Below are 20025 nucleotides of genomic sequence, written 5' to 3'. Positions count from 1 at the left end.
TTTCACGAAAAATTTACAAAATATATATTATTTTTGAAAATGATTGATAACAAGTGAAACAGTGAACAAATGGAGCGAAAAATACACACAACAGAAATCGGCAAAAATAACAAATATTTTAGAAGTGTTTACTAAAAATATTTAAGAAAAGAGATTGTTTTCACACTTTCTGTAGATATTTTCACGAAAATTTTCAAAAATATATATTATTTTTGCTGATGATTGCCGATTTTTATTCTGTGTAATTTCCATATCAACACGTGGTCACAGTTCAATTATATTTTCAAAAGATGGCGCTAATAGTATGTTAATTTGAATTCCAGTTTAAAAAACATAAAAGTAGTAATCAAGAGCTCAGAGTGACATCAAGAAGACCAGTTTGATTCGATTTTGATAAAAGTGTCGTTTGAATACAACTGAAAGGTAAAAGAAATGCCAAGATGCGGAAGAGGTAGAAGACATGCTAACATCGGACGTAATACCCGTCACAATAGAAATGTGCAAAATCACAGACAAAATGAAAACGACGAAAATCACGCTGATAGATTAGGTTAACAAAGAGATCGTAATAGGTCACGTTCTCATAATCGGCCAATAAATATCAATTCTGTAAATTTGAATGGTGCAGCATCTCAATATAACCCACAACTTGATTATTCATCTCACAAATATGTTGTCATTGGAAGTATGAATAAAATTTGCGGATTTTGTCAAGCATTGAAATTTAAAACTGAAACACCAATTTTGCGCTGCAGGAAAAGTTCGTTTACCAGACATACAATATCCGCCTGAACCATTAGCTACATTATTATCCGGAACATCACCCGATTCCAAACATTTTCTTGAAAAAATTTCCACATATAATTCATCTTTTCAAATGACATATTTTGGTGCTGGACAAATTATAACCGATAACTTCGTGCTAACGTTCAAGGGAATACATCAACTTGAACGTTCAACAACATTCGCTGACACATCTAATGAATCATTAGGTTTTATGGACTCTAATTATGGCTTTTTTCAGATTCAAGGGCAAGCATATCACCTAATAGGTTCATTACTACCACTACCTGATCAAGAGTCAAATTTTGCAAATTTATTTCATTAATGACAACGATGATTAATGAAACACGATGTGCATTTTCCAGAAATATAAACATAGTCATCATGAGAAAGTTACAATATATATTACACACACACAATATTTTGGTGCAAAGTTTTAAAACAACAATCGAAAGATTGTCATCTGATAATCATAAAATCAAAATTGATGCAAATAAAACGCCTGCCGGCGAACATCTTGGAAGATACAATTAACCAACTTCAAGCAACGAGGTTGCAATACTGGTGATGTATTTCAACCAACGGATATTGTTTTGCAAAGAAGAAATGATACTCTGCAACGTGTTCATGAAACGCATCGAAAATATGATGCATTGCAATATCGTTTTATGTTCTGTCGTTGTGAAGATGGTTATTCGATTGATATAAAACAAATAAATCCAGCAAATGGTCAAGAAACAAATAAAACTGTAAGCGCAATGAATTATTATGCATACCGAATCATGATAAGAAGAAATCAAGAGAATCACATTTTAAAATGTCGTAAATTATTTCATCCTCAATTACCCCCGCTGAGCGGGTTGTGCGCTGGGCTTGGGACCCGCCACGTAAAACCATACTCCAATGAAATATAACAACAAGCCTCGGATAAATACACTCTCTATTGATGGCGACCATGGCAAACGTTTGAAGGACAATGAATTGAGGGCAAGCACCTGGAATGTCCGATCCCTGAATGGGATTGGTGCAGATGCCCGGCTGGTTGATGTCCTCGTCAAAGCAAAATCTGACATCACCGCCATCCAAGAAATGCGTTGGACGAAGCAAGGAAGAAAGAAGATAAAAAATTGTGACATCTACTGGAGTGGCCATACGAATAAGCGCAGTTTCGGCGTCGGATTTGTGGTGGGAGAGAGACTTTGTCGCCAAGTGCTTGCGTTCACGCCTGTGGACGAGCTTCTCGCCGCTATCCGAATAAAACCAAAATTTTTTAATATATTATCCATCTGCGCCCATGCGCCGATAGAGGATGAGGTGAAAGACACTTTTTATGAACAATTAGAACGCACATACGAGCGCTGCCCCCGTCATGATATAAAAGTCGTGCTTGGCGACTTTAACGCCAGGGTGGGCAAAGAAGGTGTTTTTGGCCCTACAGTCGGAAAATTCAGCCTACACAATGAAACTTCTCCTGATGGCTGATTGACTTTGCCGGTGCTCGAAACATGGTCATATCCAGCACGAGGTTCATGCATAAAAAGATACATCAAGCTGCATGTCTGTCTCGTGATCGAAATACTCGCAATCAGATCGATAACGTGGTGATAGACGGACGGCATGCCTCCAGTGTTGTAGAGCACGATCCGAGGACCTAACATCGACTCGGACCATTATGTCGTTGCAGCCAAAATACGCACCCGCCTCAACGCGGCTAAAACCAAGGAACAAAAAACATAAGGAAAGCTAGACGTCGAAAAGCTTCAATCACAACAGACTGCCAATGATTTCGCAACTCGACTCTCACACCTGCTCTCTGAGAGCACAACTCATCCTGAAGGAATACAGGAGCAGTAGGAGCATATCTCCAAAGCACTTCGTACTGCCGCCGAGGGAAAAATTGGTTACCGGTGGCCACGAAAAAACAACTGGTACGATGAAGAATGCCGTGTTGCAACCGAAAGAAAAGATGCTGCCTACAGGGCTACGTTAAAAGCGAGCGCGACAAGAGGAGTGTGTGAACGCTATCGTGAGTTTAAAAGTGAAGCGAGACGCCTTTTCAGGAAGAAAAAAGTAGAAACAGAAAGGCGTGAGTGCGAGGAGCTTAAGCTGCTAGCCACCAGGAATAGCGCCCGAAAATTCTACCAAAAAATACGGTGACAGACGGAAGGTTTTAAGACCGGGGCAAACTCCTGTAGGAATGAAAACGGCGACCTTGTAACTGATGTGCAGAGTGCTTAGATTATGGAGGGAATACTTCTCTGCTCTCCTAAATGGAGGCAGCAATTCACCGCGCAGAGATGAAGAACCCGAAACCGTAATCGATGATGATGGAATATATCTCCCCCCGCCCGATTATGACAAAGTTAGAATAGCAATAACCAGATTGAAAAACAACAAGGCGAGGGAGCTGATTGATTGTCTGCGGAGCTATTCAAGTACGGCGGCGATGAGTTGGTAAGGCGCATGCAGCAGCTTCTTAGCAAAATATGGGCGGACGAGTGCATGCCCGGACGGTTGGAATCTAAGTTTTCTTTGCCCAGTCCACAAGAAGGGGGATACTGCAAAATGCACCAACTATCGTGGAATCAGCCTTCTTAATATCGCATATAAGGTCCTTTCAAGTGTATTGTGCGAAAGATTGAAGCCCACCGTGAACGGCTGATTGGACCTTATAAGTGCGGCTTCAGACCTGGTAAATCTACTATCGACCAGATTTTCACAATGCGCCAAATCTTGGAAAAAACCCGTGAAAAGAGAATCGACACACATCACATCTTCGTCGACTTAAAGCCGCCTTCGACAGCACGAAAAGGAGCTGCCTATATGCCGCTATATCTGAATTTGGTTTCCCCGCAAAACTTATACGGCTGTGCAAAATGACGTTGAGCAACACCATCAGCTTAGTCAGAATTGGGAAGGACCCCTCCGAGCCGTTCGAAACTAAACGAGGTTTCAGACAGGATGACAACCTATCGTGCGATTTATTTAATTTGATGCTGGAGAAAATCATACTAGCTGCAGAACTTAACCGCACTGGAACAATATACTATAAAAGCTTGCAATTACTGGCATATGCTGATGACATTGATAGCATCGGCCTAAACACCCGCGCTGTTAGTTCTGCTTACTCCAAACTGGAAAAAGAAGCGGTATGGTTTGGTGGTGAATGAGGACAAAAAGAAGTACCTGCTGTCATCCAGCAAAGAGTCAGCGCATACGCGCCTTGGCAACCACGCTACTGTTGGCAGCCATAATTTCGAAACAGTAAAATACTTCATTTATTTGGGAACCAGCATCAACAATAGCAACAACATCAGCACTGCAATCCAGCGAAGAATCAATCTTGCCAATAAATGCTACTTTGGACTAGGTAGGCAATTGAAAAGTAAAGTCCTCTCTCGGCGAACGAAAAATCATACTCTACAAGTCACTTATCGTACCGCTTTGGGAGTGTTCGAGAGAAAAGTTTTTCGAAAGATTTATGGACCTCTACGCGTTGGCGATGGCGAGTACCGAAGAAGATTTAATTATGAGCTGTACGCAAACATCAACATAGTCCAGCGAATCAAAACGCAGCGACTGCGCTGGCTAGGCCATGTTATGCGAATGAAAGATGATGCTCCGGCCAAGAAAGTTTTTCTATGGGAACCCGCCTATGGAAGCAGAGGTAGAGGGCGGCCCCCACTCCGTTGGAAGGACCAGGTGGAAAACGATTTAAACTCCCTTGGTGTGACCAATTGGCGCCGGTTGGCGGAGCAAAGGAGCGGCTGGCGCGCCTTGTTGGACGGCCATAACCGTTTAGACGGTTAAGCGCCAATTAAGAAAGTAAGTAAGTCATGTGCTTTTGTATGACATCATTGATGAGCAATATTTCACTCTGTTTCATGGTCAAGTCATCTTCCGTGGTTCCGGCCTATACTTCTGACAGCGCCGCTGGGCGAATGCACACTGGTGGCACAAAGACGCGTGTAACAATTAAATTCGTTGGACTAGCATTGTCTGATGTCATACCCAGCACAACGATATCATTCTTCGGTATCGTTTTGAATAATTCCAATACAACTAAAGGATTTAGCTCTTCAATTTGATTGTAGGTGGTTAACATTTGTGTTAATTCTCGATTATTTTCGGTCGCTTGCAAAAGTTCATTGAGTGTATCAGTCCAAAGTGCGTCTGGTTTCTACACTTCATTATTGAATTTCTAACTGTCAATGATCTGTGTTACAAACATTAGGCCTCATGCGCAACTATCTCGCGCACTACACGTCACGCACTACATGCCGCGCGAAATATCGCGCACAACACGCCACACATGCCGCGTATTTCATATCTCGATCAATCATTCATTTGGTCGAGATTTAAGATACTTAATTCCACGAACCTCAACATTATCGACAACACACGTCGAAAATAATGTTGAATGATAGAAATGCAACTTTGTTGTATCTTTTCAGCAGGTTTCGAACCGTTCCGTGTGGTGGCAGGCCACTTGTTGTGAAAACAAAGTTCACCACAAATCTAAAATAAATTTTAGATATATGTCGGCGACATCTACCGACATAAATCGAATCAGAAAATGTATTAAATGTGCTAAAGCACCAGCCAAATCGCATGGATGACTACTAAATACGTTTTTTTCTTCGGTTCTTTGCGCACATTAGTTTTTACTCATGGCCTTTAATCCTTTATTTAAATGGAATTTTCCGTTTCTTTCGCAAAAATATATGTGATATATTTGTTTTTACCCCACCCAAACACCATTGGCCACCCAACAACCCCAATACGACCATAAAATTAAACGTTTCCATTTCCAGAAATGACTAGCTTCAATTTGAAACGCTCCAAAACAGAGGCACACGCGCCAATTCGTTTACCATCGCGTGCCGTTTATGCAACAAGTCTCACGGAGTGAGATTGTGCCCGATATACCGGGGTATGTCGGCCGAAGCGCATCTACGCGAATTATTAATACATAAATATTGCCCAAAGTGCCTGTCGCCATTTCACCGCCTTGAAATATGCCCCAGCCAGGATAGATGCCGACGATGTAATGAGCAGCACAATACTACGCTCCATATCGACGACGACCAGCAGCTGCCAACGCATAACGACGACGATGATGCGAGCTCAGATGGAGTACTCTCCATCCATGTTACTGAGCAATACAAGTCCTGGGCACAGCAGGTCGAAGAAGAAGTGGAAGAAGAGAGGCTTGCCAATATGGCAGAGACAAATCAAACGATACAAGAAGGCGGCTTAGAGACGCAGCGATTTCGACCACCGCTACGCCACGAGAGACCTGAGTTCCGCTCGAGTATGCAAGGCACATTGCTGCGCCCACAAAACGGGGATGGTGCTGAGACACGTCCTTTTCGCCCATCGCACCGCCCTACTGGTAAACAGCGTGACGACGCGGAACCGCGTCCGTCCCGCTCGTTACGTCAATTTGCTGGAAGGGCGGTCCCGATTAAAGTACGCAACAACCACAAAGCTCTCGTTCGGAAACGTCAAGCACCTACGAGCTTCAGGAGCGGCCGACTCCGGGATACTCTAGTGGCACCAACCATAACGCGATCACTTATCGCCATTGCGCCGACGGCAATAGTACGTATTGAAGCCGGAGGCCGTTTTCATTTGGTCCGCGCCCTTTTAAACGCGTGCGCTCCCACCATCATTATCGATGCCAATTTGGCAAATGATCTCCGCCTAGAACGCACCAACACCGCGTACCATTCGCGGTGCACCATAGTATTGACAGGAAAGTATGGGGTGGCTGGTAAAGTTACAACCCAAGCCACTGTAGTTGCGAACTATGCAAGAATGAACCCAACGGAGGATATGGACCCGTCGATAACTGCCCCATTTCAGTTTATGAACCTGGCCGATCCGACGTTCTACCGATCAGCACCGGTGCTTGTCACGTTCGGTGCCGACGTTTACGTCAGTATAATGGTCAGCGATTCATCCTCCTCGACTGTCAGCGGGCTGCTCACTCAAGCCACAATTTTCGGCCTCGTTGTGTCTGGAGCCCACCCAATATAGATATTTTGTAATTTTAAACACGCATACTCATATATATCTTTCAGCAAATATTGCACGGAATTAAAAAACCACGTACTTTACTTAATAATTTCCTTTCTTTTTCCACAGGAGAGCGAGACGTGAGATCAATCACATGGCATCTGCATCGGCACATCAAAGCATCGCCTTGCGGAACGTGTGATGGCATGGCGTTCCTTCATTTCTCCTTTTTTCTTTGTTGCTTACGGCAAGGGGGCCGGTATGTTTAGGTCACAGACCTAAATATATCTACCCCCCCTCGTAACATAATTCACTGCCACCCACACATGTTTGCAGTCACTAGCACACGGGCATGTGTGAGTGGTATTACGTATGTGTATTTTACATTTACCGCTGTGCGCCCGCGGTATATCAACTTTGTTGCCGGGAAACCCAACGAAGGTACTGTATCGCGTGTTCATAGGCTTTGTTGCAAAGAGGTTCGTCCTCTTTCAATCCAGCAGCCAGCGAAGCTACACGGTGTCATCTCACGTTCACGTAAGTGCAAATTTACAAAATATATTTAATATATAAATTTTCACAACACTTGTTAAAATCCTTTCTTAACACTTGTTGTATTTCTGTACAATTAATAAAAAGCCCTTTGTAATTACATTTAGACACGTAACTTTTCTTGTGTTCTTGTTTTCTTCCTTTTTGCCTACACCTATATTTTTTACAATTACGTGAGTCCGCGCCGCTGCCACCCCGCTTTTGTACATAATGATTGTGCAATAAATTGATATATATATTTTTAAGTTACCTGTACAATTTGGTTGGTGAATCTGGAACTCCGGGGGGACATGTCCTTTCTACTTGGTGTGTGAAAACAAGTGAAGTAAAAAATGTATAACAGGTCAATACCTCTTGCCAGTCAAACTGTTTATTTATTCCAGCGATGTTCATTTGTATGGTTAACATGGACAGTTTGACTGGCACTGTTAACCAATATAAGAAAATATGCCAGGGCGACCTTTTATGTTTCGAGTTTGGGCTGTTAGCCTAAACATTATTTAACACAAAAAAAAGGAGGAAAATTTTTTCTAACTTATACTTAATAAAGTTGCAACGAGAAGATAAAGTGTGTTCAAAAATTAAAATATATGAAATCTAAATGAGAAGAAAATGTATTGTAACTAAATTAGAAGCCTGTTTAAAATAAAACTAAATGAAAATTTATGTGAAATACGGAGGGCATTTCAAACTAAATTTCATTCCAAATTTTAATTACGGAAGATAAAAGTAGAATAGGGTTTTAGGAAAAGGAAATCCATTTAAGGTAAAGTAAGGGCTTGGCCGAAATAAAATATAATTAAACATATTCAACACAAGAGTAAAGTGCAATTAAGAAGAAAAAGGAGCATTTTTTTAGGCTTATTGCCTGCACATATGTATATAAATCCATACATACTGCTTGATATGCCAAGGGGATTGGAAGGCTATGTGAAGGGTATGTATGGACATACGCAAATAAGGCCAGGAAGCAATAAATGAACCTACTAGACCTATAATACCCAGGCTGTAGAAAACATCTCGTTTTTTTTCTCCGTTTTCTGTATTTTAATAGATTTTTGTGGTAGGGCCTGGAAGGGTCTAAGAACTTACTTACCCGCATTGTCATACATTTTTAAAGGAAGTAGATAATTGGAAATTTCAAAATACATATGTTCCAACGTATCATGTAGCGAAATAGATTGCCGTGGAATGAGAGAAGGAAAGAAAAATAGAGAGAGACAATTCCAGGCCAGAGCGTTATCGTGGCCGGCAGGCAGAAGTACTAACTGAGCGAAAGCCAGCGCCCACGCCAACGCCAACATTCAACAGCGGAAGCCAGCCAACGTCAGTAGCAGCGAACGCCAATCAAAGGCAGCAGCAGCGACAGCATCGCCACCATCAGCAACGCCGACAGCAACATCAGCGACGTCACCACCACCAAAGGCCAAGGAGGGCCGAGGGAACACCCTTTTTATTTTTGCCTCATAACCATTTATTAATTTCGAAATTTTTGAAGTATTACTATTTCTTTTGTTATTTTTGTAAAGATTTCCTTTTTTTTTTGCTATGGACACGTGGCTTGCACGTTTCTTATTTTGTTGGTGATAACGTAAGCACATTTTTGTTGGCTTCTAAGCTAGCTAGCTTCGGGTTTTAGTTTCTTTGGTATTTTCCTTGTTATTTTCTTTCTTTGCACACGGATCCCTTTGTTTTTTTTTGCGGTGTTCAACAATTTTTATTTCTACGCACTTTCATATTCAAACTACTAATAATTAATTTTTTGTAACCAATTTTTTTTTTCATGACACTTAGATAAATTTTTTTTTATTTTCTCTCCGTTCCTTTTTTTCTACCTTATCGCCGCACAATTTGGGACCCACTCGATGGCCGCTACCGCGAGTGAGTGAGCGTGGAGTCGATTGCAAAATTCCATTGAACCTTAGGCAATGAACGTATGGTGTTTGTATTTTGAGTAGGAAGAGAAGTATGTATGTACCCTTTCCTCCCTCACAGATCCCCCACAGCTTGAAGGCGCCTACAATGCTGATGTGCTGAGATCAGGTGAGTGAGAAAAAAAAATAATTATCATATTCTTCTCTTTAAATATGTACTTACGCAAGCATTGGCCTATACTATATACCTGTGTACATAATACCTTAGCCTAGGTCAGGAATTTGCATTAACTTTGGCTGCTTTGGTTTCTTTTTTATATACATATACATACCGATATAGCTTTTTGCTATTTATTGAAAGGAAAGATATGAAAATAATTTTTTTGGTGAAGCAAAGTATCTTTCTAATACAGAGTACATTAGGTTGCGACGAACTGTACGCAACCCTCAGTATTGTTCAGTCACTTTTGTTTGAATTTTTTTTATATTTTTTTTTGCTTCAATTTTGATTGGTCGTTGAATTTATTGTAGAAGAATTGTTTAAAAATTTCGAGTTTTCGGTTTATATAGATATGTTTTATTACTAAATAGAATTGTGAAAACATTTATATTCCTTTTGTTTGTGATAACTTTTATATACGTAGATTTAAGCCTACTGGTTAGGGTGTCATATACTTATTTTGTTTGCGGATTTAAAATTAAATAAAAGAATGTTTATAACGTTGTGAAATTTTGAAGGTTGAAATTTGATTTATTTCTGTAATGGAGGGCTAACTTTTCAACTCTTAGGTGTGGGTGTTGCTCCCGGAAGGAAAAGGGGAAGTGGGGAGGGACAATGAAAGACAAACTTAGTCAGGTATAGGGGGCACTGTAAGGTATTCGGAGTCAGTACAGTCCCCAAGGCTTCGCGCAAGCTGCGCTGAAGAGGGTAGGTAGACTCCCCCTGACTCTGGACGGCCTTCTTGTCTTTTTTCTTCCATTTCCTACTTTCCCACTATTTCTGTATCCTAATCTAAGCATGAACCACTTTTTTGTTTAGATAACTGCGGGTAAGGCAGGTGTGCAAAACCCCACCCCATTCGACGAGATAGCAGGGGCTTGCAACAATGCCACATACCACCTCCACCTTACCACCAAAAGACAGTTATCGTATCAATGGCACCCAAAGGGTAATAGCCCGAATAGTTTTTTCCGATTTCCCATTAAATTTCTCCTACTTTTAGTCACCTCAATATCCCTTTTGTTATTTCTTTACTCACTTCTCTATCTTTTTCTTTCACTACTTTCCCGACAGAGCTAGGGTTTTAGGGATCATGGTTGCAACATCACTAGAGATCAGTCACAAGCGATATGTGCAGCCATGGTAAAATCAGATGGGGGTTGTATCTCTAACTTTTCAAGGTTCCTTTTGCTATCTTCAAAGCTGGCACGAGTGGTACTTGGAGGATTTAGAGGTGCATATACATATGTGGTTTTAATCTTCTTTTATAAAAATTGTCTTTCCTTTTTTTTGCTATGTGCATGCAGTTGCTGAACCCACTTTAACATTGTTGTGTTAAAAAATATCATCGGTGGTATATATAGTATATATATAGTGGTATATATAATATATATATGTAGTATATATATATATATATTTTCGCAATTTCAGCCCCATTTTAACATCTAGAAGCTTCAAATTTAACCAAATGCTTACGTATATAGCATATATAATTGTCTGAAAAAATTATAGAGGTCGGTGGCATATATAGTACATCTATATATATAAAATTCAAATTATGTATGTAGGTATAGATCGACTTGCGTCCTAAACGGATCAATCGATCACAACCAAATTTGCACAACCCACTAGAAGCCTCCCAAGGATGGTCATAGGCTAAAAATAATATCGATATATAAAAGGGGCGTGGCAGCTCCCATGCAAAATTAATATTTGGTACTACATAACTCTGAAAGTATTGATGCTAGAACATTGAAATTCAGTAAGGAGTTATATGAGATCAATCCCTAACACCCCCAAGAAAATGTGGGGTGGGAGAGAAGACAGCGTGGCACCTCCCATATAAATGGAATTTATCATACTGCATATCTCTGGATGCAGTAATGTTGGGATAATGAAATTGGTAAGGAGCTATATGAGGTTAAGTCCTAACACCTCCAGTAAAATGTGGAATTGGAGAAGAGGGGGCGTGGCACCTTCCCTACAAATGGAATTTTACAGAACTGTGGCTGCCGTACAAACTTAAACTTTTATAACAGCTAAAATCTGACTACAGAGTTGTTTGGCTGTTATTCCTTTTGGATGTTTATTAACCTTCCGCCATTAAAATTTTCTGTTAACTTCCGTCTATCCACATGTTCTATCAATATATATATATATAAAGTTAAAATTATGAATGTTTGTATGTAGGTATAAATCGGGTTGCGCCCTAAACGGAACGGCCGATCATAACTAAATATGAATCACCCACTAGAAACCTTCCAAAGATGGTCTTAGGCTAAACATAACTTCAATATAAAGAAAGGGAGTGGCAACTACCATACAAATGGAATGTTGATACAGCATAACTCTGGGAGTATTCCAAGAACATTGAAATACAGTAAAGAGTTAAATTGGATCAATCCCTAACACCACTAAAAAAATAAGGGATGAGTAAGAAGGGGCGTGGCTCCTCCTATACAAATAGAATAATGAAAATTGGTATGAAGCCCTAACAGCAGTAATATATGGAATTGAAAAAAAAAACAAGGCAAATGGGACGTTCAGAACTATGGCTGGCTTAAAAAATCAGGTTATTTCAACACGTAAAGTTTGAATGCAGAGTTGGGTTTGGCTGTTATTCCTTTAGTATTCTTTTATGTTATCTTTAGGGTTGGTATTTTTGTAGACGCCTGGAGGAACTGGAAAAAAAAATTTCTGTTTAATTTGATATTAATTGATGTAAGAGCAAAAAGAGAAATCACTATGGTAGTTGCTTTCTCAGATACCGCGGATACACTTTGTGTAGTGGATGTACAACTCCGTATTTAAATGACCACTGTCTTCAAACATCTGATACACCGATGTGCAACATAAGCAAACGGTCAGGCCAAAGTGAGGGTGTGCGATGTGTGCACCATGACTCATAAACAGTCCCCGCAAGTTTTAGACCAAACAGTCTTTAAAAATATGAGAGGGCATTTTGACGGAAACAATTCAGCAGCAGCTTTTGCTAACCAACTTCTTGAAATTAATTATGGCAAAATTCCTATTTCTTCACTAACAGGTTTGATTTCTTTTCGTGCAAGTTTTTGAGAAATTATGACATCACCTGTAGCTTTAATAGCTAAAGTTTCTTCCAAATATTGAATCTGTCTGTACAAACTATAAATGGCTTTGAGAAAAGGCATTTTAGGCACCTTAAAATGAGGATGTTAATATCACTAGAACCAAAAAAACGTATCACTATATTAACACAGTCGTGGAAGAGTCCCAAACTGTGCATATCCGATTGAGTTTATTAGCTCTTTTGAGCCATCAGAAATATATCCGCATCGATTGATCCTTAAAAGAGGGCCCATAATATCATAATATTTATGCTTCGTTATTTCGATTCTCCACGCGTATGTAGTGGGAAGGACAAGGCTTTTCATCACAAAACTTTTACGAATGTCATTGAAGCAATTCATATTATCGGAAAATTTCGAAAAAAAAGTTTAAAACCAAGGATTCCATTGATACCGATAAATCTGTCTTTTCAGTTTTAAATGCCTCGAATTTCCTATTCAATGAAGCTCAAGGACGATCATTAGCTGCGAATCAAGGGATTGATGAGCGCAATACAAACCTTTATAGCTTCAGAGCTTCTGCAACTCAATTGTCAACCTCACCTACGCGAGGGGAATCCTGTTACAAATATGAATATATCATACAACAACAGTCATTAGCTGTAGCAGAAGTCAATGTTACCAACTCATATTTTACCCAGTTACGGCCAGTTACGAGTAGCCTGCATATTTTATAGAAACGTGGGGTAAAACCCACGGGCATAAGCTAGTAAATTATACAACCCATTGTTCAGATAAGAAACTTTTCGCAATTCCTGCCACATTTTAATAGATAGAAGCTTCAAATTTCACCGATTGCTTACGTATATAGCATATATTGTTGCGTGAAAAAAAAAAAAAAAAAACTTTTACTTTTTTTGATACTCGGGTTTTACACACGGGCAAAATACTTAAGGCCAGAAACAAGTGCAAGGACATTAAGTCTGATCTTTTGACTATCCGATCTGTTTTGTTTTAAAAATCAAGAAAGTTGATAGTAAGTTTTGCAGAACTTCGAATCGTTAAAAACGTCGATTTTTACACTTTTTCAAGCGATACCCTTGACTTTTTTTTTAATTTTTCCGATAAAATTTTGAGGCATCGCTGAAACGTTATAGAATTTAAACTGAATGTTGTTTTTGGGACGGGTATTCTAAAAGTATAAGCAAAATTAATGTGCCCCTCCAATACTCAAAACTATCATCAATCAAAATAGCGATACTTTTTTTTTGTCATTTTCAATATTGACAGTTTTTTGCTTATAGCTTTTTGAGGCAACTGAGTATTAACATTTTGATTATGCACGATAATAGCCTATCAGGGACTAAAAATACCGGGGGCTTCAAATTCGATGTGCTCCTTTCAGTTTTGAAGGTTGAGGCAGAAAAGTGGAAGCACTTGGTTGCGTAAATTTTTTTCAGGAGCACGTTTTTTTGTGGGCGCAGCTACAATTTTACTTTTATCACTTCATACCCGTTTGTTAATTTTGTCTCTACACCACAGTAGTGTACCATCAATTGCCTCATCTTGGAATATTCACGCAAGGAAAGTTATTGATGTTTGTATATGGGGAAAATATACGAAATTTCCGACAAAAATTGGCAATCGTCAAAAAGTGTAGAAACAAAAAAATTTTTTTTTAAACCAGGTTTTATTTAAAAGTAAATGAAAAGAAACACAAATGTGGTACAAGAATTAAAAAAAACAAAAATTTCTACACTTTTTGACGATTGATAATTTTTGGCGAACATTTCGTATATTTGCCCCATGTACAAACATCAATAACTTTCCTTGCGTGAATATTCCAAGATGAGGCAGTTGATGGTATACTACTGTGTAGAGAAAAATTAACAAACGGGTATGAAATATTTGACGGTTACCCGGTTTCATATTTTTGCCGATACCTCTAAAACCGGGTTTCGGGTATCAACAAAATTTTATCTAAATATACCCCACATAGATATGTACATCCTGATAAAATTTCAAGACAATCGGTTAAGAAGTGTTTAAATAAGTAAAAAAATTTAGGGATTTCCGGGTTTGTGTTTTTTATCAATATCTCCAAACCCGGATATCGGCTATTAAAGATTATTTACCTAAACATACTTCGTTCACATATCTATATGTTTTTAAAGTTTCAAAAGAATCGGTAGAAAGGTGTTAAAATAAATGTGTTGCAAACTTTGCTGCAAAAAATATTTGGCGGTTATTCGGTTTTATATTTTTGCCGATATCTACAAAACCGGATCTCGTGTATCAAACAAATTTTACATAGCTAACAGCTGCATATATCTCCATATTTTGTTAAAATTTCGATATAATCTATACAGAAGTCTTGAAATAAATGTACATTTAACATTGCGACCTCAATTTATATATATTTTGCTCGATCTTTTGACTATATCTTTTTGAGGCATTATGTAAGGCGAGTAACGGCGATGCACTATAGCTCCAATTTACCCCTCAATGTTCCTAACAAAAAGATATTTGCGTGATACCACGTTTCAAAATAAAATTTTTTTTCTCCAAAAAAACAAAGTTTGGCGGATTTCCCCATATAGTACATATCTCATACAACCGATTGTTCAGATCAGAAACTTTTCGCACTTTCTGCCCCATTTTAACAGCTAGAAGCTTCAAATTTCACCAAATGTATACGTATATAACATATATTGTTGTCTGAAAAAATCATAGAGAGGGTATATATTATATACCCCATATAAACTGTCATTTTTTCCCCTTTTTTACGGCTAGAAGCTTAAAATTTCATCAAATTTCATCAAATACTTACGTTTACGTCATATATTGTAGAAATACGTAATCGTAGTCATAGTTTTTACATGCAGACCACAAAGAAAGTGAAACTTTGCATCCTCACACAAAGTACCTACCTATTTTAATACCTTTCATGAAAATGAAATGGTCACGGCCGTAGCCAGCAGTGAACATTTGGGTGAGCTCGACCAATTTCGAGTGAGCTGAAATTTTTTCTAGTAAAAATCGTAATAGTTGATATTAGAAGGCACCTTTTTTATTGATGAAGTCGTAAATCGAATGAATACATATCAACTTATTTCAAAAATGCATATTAAACGTTAATAAAGTTGTATTTTCCTATTTTTGTCGGCAAATTTACGCAAAATATCATCCATTTTTAATGAATTCAATCTCTTTTTTTCAAAAGCAAGAAATGAAAGATCTCGTTGCCGTTGATCGGTCATTGTTGAACGCCGAATCGTATCTATTCTTGAAAACGCAGAAAATGATGATTCGTTGATTGATGTACTTCCGCCAAATTTCTCGATGGCCTCAAAAAGGCAATACGTTGTTGGAAATGCACTTTTGACGGGAAACAATATTTGAAGAATACTTTTGTCATTCGATTCAGGTATATTTTTCTCATTAATGAGAAAAGTTTTGACAACAGAAAACTCTTCTCGTGATGGCAATATTATTTGAAGTTCAGCCAATGATTTTAAAGCGCTGTAGTCGAAATTTTCATCCAAAAAGTTGTTTGCAGCTTCGACTGCAATCAGGATATCATTATTGTTTTCGAATCATTCATTCATTTCCAAAATAATCGAGTCAATTATTTCGAAATAAATGCGCTTTAATCAATATCACGCTCACCCAGAGTAGAGAATACAACGGACTCGCTTAGTAGATAGGATCGATGTCGAATTCTTAACGGTCTCGGAACCGGCGCATGTTCAACGTCATCAAGTTTTTTTTAGCTGAGCCTAGAAATTCGGAAAAAGATTCATCAGTTCGTAAAGCGCTTACTTTTTCCTTCACCGCCTTAATTACAGGCATTGCTTCGCGGTAACCAACATCACGTGCTTGCAAAATTTTGTTTGCTGGTTCCATTATTCCTAACAATTTGCTAAGAAATTCAAGCAAAAATATAAATTTTTCCTTCACCATGGAATCAAGCAATACAACAGCTAAAAGCATATCGTCTGCACTAAGATCATGCCCTGCTCCATCCTTTATTTTTATCAACGAATTGAGTAGCTTATCGAAGTTAGTTTTGATTGCAAGTATTGCTTTATAATGTCCTGACCAACGTTGCTCAATAAGCAGAGGAATTTTTGCTCCTTCATACAATTTTCGAACTTTGAAGCGACTGAAAAAATTGTGAAGTTGTTTGACTTGATCAAAGAAAAGTCGGGATTCAGAATTATTTTTCACGATTTCCGCAACGACAAGATGAAGGCGATGATTAATTCAATGTACATATGGTATTTTGCGATCAAAATATATCTGCATCAAAGCCTGCAAACCGCCCAATCGACCACTCATTACCGCTGCTCCATCAAAACACTGGCTCAAAATCTTTTTTACAATCCACTGCAAGCTCTTGCAAGCGGTCGATGATCAGTTGGCAGAATCCTTTGGCTGTGATATCATCAGCTTTTTCGAAAGAAAGTAGTGTTTCGGTTGGTTTTCCATCAACAATGTATCTAAATGCAATCGAAAATATCTCGTTCCCATTTCTATCTGTTGAACCATCTGCCATTAGTGTTAAATATGAAGATTCATTTAGCTCAATGACAATTAATTCACGAAGACAATTTGCAATAATGTTGATAATTTCATTTTGTATCTGAGGCGATGTATAGATGGCATTTTTGGGCATAGATTCCTGACACTTTCGCAAGTGATCATCTTTTTCGAGCATGTGTTGGAAGAAACTGTTGAATAGTCCCAATTCTTCATTCTCGTCGTTGCTCCAATTACCACGGTAAGGCAGCTCGTTCTTTGCCAAAAATAAAACAGTTGAAACAATTTCCTTAAAATAGTACCGTCTCTTTTCAAGCACAGTATCATTAAGAAGGCTTGATATTTCTTGATTTTTTGCAATTCTTTGCGAATGCAGCTTCCAAGCAAGTATATCATCAAGATGTGTGTTGCTCGTCTCATGCTTTTTGAAACCCTGTCCTTTGGCGAGTGCTTTTGAAACCCTGTCCCTTTGGCGAGTGCTTTCGACCAAAGTTTATATCCTTAAGTACAAAAAAACATCACTTGAATTCGTAATGGCAAACTGACGAGACGGGAAACAGTATGCAGCATCTTTTTGCTTGGAATATCAAGCCATTGATATGCATTCAACCATTTGAGTTGGAATGATCTGCCATCCGATTGTTTTGGAAATTTGTATTCTTCTAAGCGATGCTCAAGCTTTGTTGATCCCTTTGGTGGAAATATCGGAGGGAATGACATTAGTTCCAGATGATGTTGCAATTTCTTAAATAAAAAAAAACATATGATATTACATCTGCCGAATGATATTTAAGCTTAATCGATTACGTGAAAGCCACTCACGGTTCAAAGATAATGAAATGTTGGCCATTGTTGACGTAGACGACGATGATATTATTGTTGCTGTGACTTGAGTTGTTTCGATCTCTATATTTTGATTTCCAGTTGCTCGCACTATAAGTTCCACATCTGAATTTTGATTCGCTGGGTTAGCATTAGAAGAATTTGAGCCACGTGGTCCTGGAAAAATCAAATCCGTCGGACCATGAGCAATCTTCAAATCAAATGCCAATACCACTTTCATTTTAAGAAATCGAAATGCATTCGTATGTAAATTTCCATCAATAATATTCTTACCAAAAACAATAATCCAATTTTGGTTGCTTTGTTAGCTGATTCAATTGATTTGTATTACGTTTACTCATATTTGTAACGTTTATTGTATTATTTCTGTCCTTTTTTGTGATTAAAATACCGTAGTTCACAATATCTAGTATACATTGCACATATACATTGTATAGCGTACGACATTGTATATCCTTACTAGTAGCGCAAGTAACAGCTGATTTTTTGGAACGCGCAAAAAACAACAAAAACAACACAGGGTGTGTTCAATTCACCACGTAGTACGTGTCAGCTGATTGTTTTTCATACATGACAGTGTTGCCTATAAATACGTTTGTATGATGGGTATGGATCGTTTGCAGTTGCTTTACAAAAATACCTAATAAGTTTTCCGAATAATGTTGAAATAACCTGTAATTACTATAATAATATTTTTTTTCAAATCGATTCTAGTCGGAAATTTAGAAATATTTCAATAAAATTTTAGGGTGAGCTCGACAAATTTTTTGGGGTGAGCTCAGCTCACCCAAAGCGTGCCTCTGGCTACGGCCGTGGAAATGGTATATTAGCTTTGGCACGAATCTCAAAATTGTAGGTCCTTAAAATAGATAGAATCTCCATTAAGTATACCGAAATAATCAGGATGAAGAGCTGAGTTGATTTAGCCATGTCCGTCTGTCCGTCTGTCTGTTTGTATGCAAACTAGTCCCTCAATTTTTGAGATATCTTGATAAAATTTGGTAAGCAGGTGTATTTAGGGTGTCCGATTAGACATTTATTGGAACCGGCCGGATGGGACCACTATAGCATATATCCTCCATACAACCGATTTTTCAGAAAAAGAGGATTTTTGCCATATCTTCCTCAATATATCAGATTGAAGCTTCAAACTTCACAATATGCTATCGTATAGTACACATATTGTTATCTGAAAAAAATGGATGAGATCGGTCGTATATATAGTATACATCCCCACAACCGATTGTTCAGATAAGGAACTTTTCGTAATTACTGCCCCGTTTTAATAGCTAGAGGCTTCAAATTTCAAAGAATGTTTACGTATATATAATTAAGATGGATTGATTTGCATATACGAAAATTAACCCATATCGCGCCATCGATTTTTCGATAGGTTTTGGGCTCAGGAGAAAAAGTTCCACTAAGCATACCCAAAAAAAAAAATTTTCGAGCCTGCAAAATTTGAGTTTTTTTAATTTTTTTTTTTCTTTGATGTTTAAGCCTTTTTTCATGACCTACTTAAAAAATTTTCATTTGATATTAAAATTTTTCATGTATACCCTGTGCGACTCAAAATTTTCCGCTAAAAACTTTGGCGATAACAGTTTTTTGAAAAAAAAAAATATTTTTTTGGGTTTTGAGGAGTGTTTTGGTGAAAAATTTTATTTTCTCGCCATTTTTTTAAGCAAAAGTGTTGCCGATGAAAACGAATTAGTCTCATAGTTCCTATCCCACTTAGAGTTATGCGATAAAAAACATTAGCATTAACAGTTTTTTAAAAAATTTGTTTACGTCATATATTTTTTGAAATACGTGATCCATAGTCATAGTTTTTTACATGCAGACCACAAAAAAAGTGAAACATTACCTACCTATTTTTTTATTTTATATTTATCTTAAAAATCGTTTGGGTATGTACATCTGTTCACTGTATATTTCTTATCTTATACAGCCGGTTATTTGAAGATTACGAGTGGGAAAAGATTATTGTTCAGCCGCAGTACTTGTTTTTTTGTACAAATTAATCCCTCAGTTCACATAAATTAAAATTTATGTCATTTCACATTAAATTAAACCTAACCTAAATTAAAATTTTGTTTATTAAGCGTAATCGAAGAAAAAAATTCTTTAAAATGCAGGCAAA

This window comes from Eurosta solidaginis, chromosome X (genome assembly GCF_040869045.1).
Source record: "Eurosta solidaginis isolate ZX-2024a chromosome X, ASM4086904v1, whole genome shotgun sequence".
NCBI classification, from domain to species: Eukaryota; Metazoa; Arthropoda; class Insecta; order Diptera; family Tephritidae; genus Eurosta; species Eurosta solidaginis.
Note: the sequence above shows the minus strand (reverse complement) of the source record.